This window comes from Pseudophryne corroboree, unplaced genomic scaffold (assembly GCF_028390025.1).
Source record: "Pseudophryne corroboree isolate aPseCor3 unplaced genomic scaffold, aPseCor3.hap2 scaffold_1529, whole genome shotgun sequence".
Lineage (NCBI taxonomy): Eukaryota > Metazoa > Chordata > Amphibia > Anura > Myobatrachidae > Pseudophryne > Pseudophryne corroboree.
The window spans coordinates 81,853-86,301 of NW_026968161.1; the positions used below are offsets into that span (position 1 = coordinate 81,853).

Consider the following 4,449-nt stretch of genomic DNA (forward strand, 5'->3'; position numbering starts at 1 on the left):
GTACATGTTTCCAATTGACAGCTTCACTTACAGTACTGTTAATTTTTTTCCCACAGTGCCACCACCACCACCACCTGCTGCGCTGCCAGGTATTGTGTAACGAGAATTCTGGTGCTACTGTCATCGTTGTTACACTACTGTACATGTGTCCTGGATACTGTACAGTACATGTTTCCAATTGACAGCTTCACTTACAGTACTGTTATTTTTTTTCCCACAGTACCACCACCACCACCACCACCACCACCACCTGCTGCTGCGCTGCCAGGTATTGTGTAACGAGAATTCTGGTGCTACTGTCATCGTTGTTACACTACTGTACATGTGTCCTGGATACTGTACAGTACATGTTTCCAATTGACAGCTTCACTTACAGTACTGTTATTTTTTTTCCCACAGTACCACCACCACCACCACCTGCTGCGCTGCCAGGTATTGTGTAACGAGAATTCTGGTGCTACTGTCATCGTTGTTACACTACTGTACATGTGTCCTGGATACTGTGCAGTACATGTTTCCAATTGACAGCTTCACTTACAGTACTGTTATTTTTTTTCCCACAGTACCACCACCACCACCACCACCACCACCACCTGCTGCTGCGCTGCCAGGTATTGTGTAACGAGAATTCTGGTGCTACTGTCATCGTTGTTACACTACTGTACATGTGTCCTGGATACTGTACAGTACATGTTTCCAATTGACAGCTTCACTTACAGTACTGTTATTTTTTTTCCCACAGTACCACCACCACCACCACCTGCTGCGCTGCCAGGTATTGTGTAACGAGAATTCTGGTGCTACTGTCATCGTTGTTACACTACTGTACATGTGTCCTGGATACTGTACAGTACATGTTTCCAATTGACAGCTTCACTTACAGTACTGTTATTTTTTTTCCCACAGTACCACCACCACCACCACCTGCTGCGCTGCCAGGTATTGTGTAACGAGAATTCTGGTGCTACTGTCATCGTTGTTACACTACTGTACATGTGTCCTGGATACTGTACAGTACATGTTTCCAATTGACAGCTTCACTTACAGTACTGTTATTTTTTTTCCCACAGTACCACCACCACCACCACCTGCTGCGCTGCCAGGTATTGTGTAACGAGAATTCTGGTGCTACTGTCATCGTTGTTACACTACTGTACATGTGTCCTGGATACTGTACAGTACATGTTTCCAATTGACAGCTTCACTTACAGTACTGTTATTTTTTTTCCCACAGTACCAACACCACCACCACCACCACCACCTGCTGCTGCATCCGAGAGCTCCGGAAGTGGTAATAATTACTTTTTGTTACAGTCACACTAGTTTCCTACAGTATTACTGTAATTTTTGTATTTTACAATACTTGTCATCTTTTACACACAGACCGCCTCGTAATTGATACAGAGGAGGAGCTCATTCCCATTGATTCGGGGGAAGAGGAGCCAGATTATAGTAAGTACAGTAGGATTTTCTCAAGCCCATTCTTAAAAGTATTGACCAAGTCCACTTTTATTACTTTTCAGGCAGGGAATTCCAAACATGCACTGTACAGTATTTCCCTCACTGTGAAGACCCCTTTTCGCCTCTGTGCGAAATCGCCTCTACTTCAACAAGAGTTACTGTGCACGTGTCCTCTGTGTCCATCTTATCAAAAACCGTTCCTGTGTATTGTCCCCTTACTGTACTGTATACAGTATATTTGTAAAGGTTAATCATGTCCCCTCTTAATCTCCTCTTTTCCAATGTAAACATGCCTAGCCTGCCTTTCCTTGTATTCCATCTTCTCAATCCACTTCATCACTTTGGTCGCCCGCCTCTAAACCTTTTGTAGTTCCACGATATCCATTTTGTATTATGGTGCCCAAAATTGTGCATCCGACCCACCCTCCACTAGCCTAACCCTCCAATCATACTCTGAATCCACACTCTGCATTCTGAATGTCGGGATCCAGACAGCAGGTCTTTTAAATACAGTACTGTATGTCCCCTACCACTGGACAGTCATTCTGCTCCTACTGTATTATGAATATATCTCTGCCTCCTGTAGCACTGTACTACTGTGCAATTTTGTAGTAACTGTACTCTACTGTATTTTGTTTATAATATTTTTTTATTTTCAACTCAGTAATTATTGACAGTGAGGATGAAAAACCCTCTCCCCAACTTGGTAAGTAAACTGCAGTATTGTACTGTACTGTACATTGTGTTAAACCAATGGGTTGGGTTTGCGTGACCAGCAGTCAGGATTCTAGCGGTCAGGTGACCGACAGTGGCATCCTGATTGCAGCAATCCCAACAGGGTGAGGTACGGTATCCTAACCCTCCTCCACTACCCCCTGATTCTGGCCTCGACATTCTCGTCTCTGTGTGCGAAATTTACTCTCCTCCTCCAATTCCTGACTGAATTTTTGCTTTACTGTATTCAACACAGAATACAAAAGTATATTTCATGGATTTTTTGCTTTCACAGGCCCTACACTGTCACAGGCGGTGGCGGAGGAGGAGGAGGAGGACCAGGACTCTCTGTCCCTCACCACACTGCACCCATTAAGTAAGTCCAGTCCGGTACATCGTGCCTCTGTAGAGCCAGTTTGAGCAAGGAGAGATTGATTGCTTCTTTTTTTGGTGGGGGCCCAAACCAACCAGTCATTTCAGCCACAGTCGTGTGGCAGACCCTGTTTATATAACATAAGGGTGGTTGGGAGGGCCCAATCACAATTCCATCTTGCACCTCTTTTTTTATTTATTTTTTTATTTATTTATCTTTGCATCATGTGATGTTTGGGGAAAATTGTTATAAGGTTTGATGTAAAAAAAAGGTTAAAAAAAAGAGGCAGATTAGATGGGCAAAGTGGTTCTTACAGTATTTGTCATCAAATTCTATGTTTCTGTATGCAGACCCTCCAACATGACCCGCCGCACTGCTCTGTTTCTAGACTTCCCTCTTAATTTATGATTTCCATCACCTGTGTTGAACTAGTTATATGATAAGAAAGCTGTTTCTTCACAGGTGATGGCAATAATAAATTAAGAGGGAAGTCCAGAACCAGAGCATTTTGTACCATGTTGGAGGGTATGTGTATTTCCTGGAATTAACCTTTTTTTTTTTTCACATTAATGTTTTTTTTCACAGGCCCTACACTGGAACAGGCCACGGAGGAGGAGGAGGATGATGATGATGCTGCTGCATTTAGTGGTAAGAATTATTACTGACATTGATCTGATGCCATCAGAGTAGCACTTTTCATCAGATTTTTCTGGCAAATGCGTAGAAATCGGATGAAAATTGTTTTTGTTTGAACTGGTGATATTGCCCATACAGTAGCAACCGATCACATCCCACATTAACATTTACAGTATCTAGTTACACTTACAGACGATAATACAGTACAGTAGGTAATATTTGATTGGTTGCTACTGTATGGACAACATCCTGTTCTAAAAAAAACACCCATCTTACTCAATTTCTCTCTCTCTCTCTCTCTCACCCCTTGTCACTGTCTCTCCATTCATCTCTCTAGATACTGTCAGTGATGAATTTCCCATTAGGCACGAGAGGCACGTACTGTACCTAGTGGCGGCATCTGTTTGGGGGCCTCAGTTGGATGCTTACAGTATGCTAATACTGTCATCCCAAAAATTACCACTACAGTAACTGCTAAATATTTTAAGTGTACTGTACAATATGCACATACAGTACTGTACAGTATACATAATTCAAAAGAAAAAAGAGTTGCTACTGTACCTTATTCTAGTCATAATCACCGGCATACGGGTCACTCACAAATTTTCTGATGGTCTCGGTGGGGTCCCTTGGAATCACCATGCCTGTCACAAGCATACCTTTTTTTACCCACCTGACACTGGGCCTGGAAACTAGTGTACTATTACTATACTTTTTACTGTATACTGTATCTTATAATATTCTTCTCTTTTACCCACAGACGACGAGCCAGAATACATTTTTGGTAAATATACTGTACAGTAGCAATAGTTGGTACTGTAATTACAGTATTTTTTTTTCTCCAACATTATTTTAAGTCAAACTGATATGACTAACTGTACTGTATTATCTTTTTACAGTCCGTCGCCAACCAGTGGAGGAGACACCTGGTAATAAAATAGAAATACATAATGCACTGTACTGTATTCTAACTTACTGTAACATGTATAACACTGAGCTGATCATCTTCACACCCTCTGACATAACCTTACAGTACAAACTGTACTTTCTCTCCTTTTTCACCCTCTTCACTCCACAAATGCATGCTGCGTTTCCTGACTACTGATATAATAGTGTGTAGAGCGTAGCGAGGCACCGTGCCCACCGCGTGGCGAGCGAAGCAAGCATGCAAGGGGCTGCTTTCCGCTCGCCGCCCCTGTCGGGATTGTGTGGTCGGGATTCCGGCGTCTGTATTTTGACTGCCGGGATCCCGTCCAGCGGGATTA

The 4,449-nt window shown here is 42.7% G+C and overlaps 1 long non-coding RNA gene across 1 annotated transcript; it reads left to right on the forward strand.

Moving 5' to 3' along the window:
• The first annotated feature begins 1,388 nt into the window (after positions 1-1,388).
• Positions 1,389-4,113, forward strand: LOC135000241 (uncharacterized). The gene is made up of 6 exons (XR_010202221.1): positions 1,389-1,452; positions 2,126-2,167; positions 2,471-2,551; positions 3,134-3,196; positions 3,945-3,968; positions 4,084-4,113. It is a non-coding gene; the product is annotated as an uncharacterized LOC135000241 (long non-coding RNA).
• Positions 4,114-4,449: the final 336 nt, after the last annotated feature.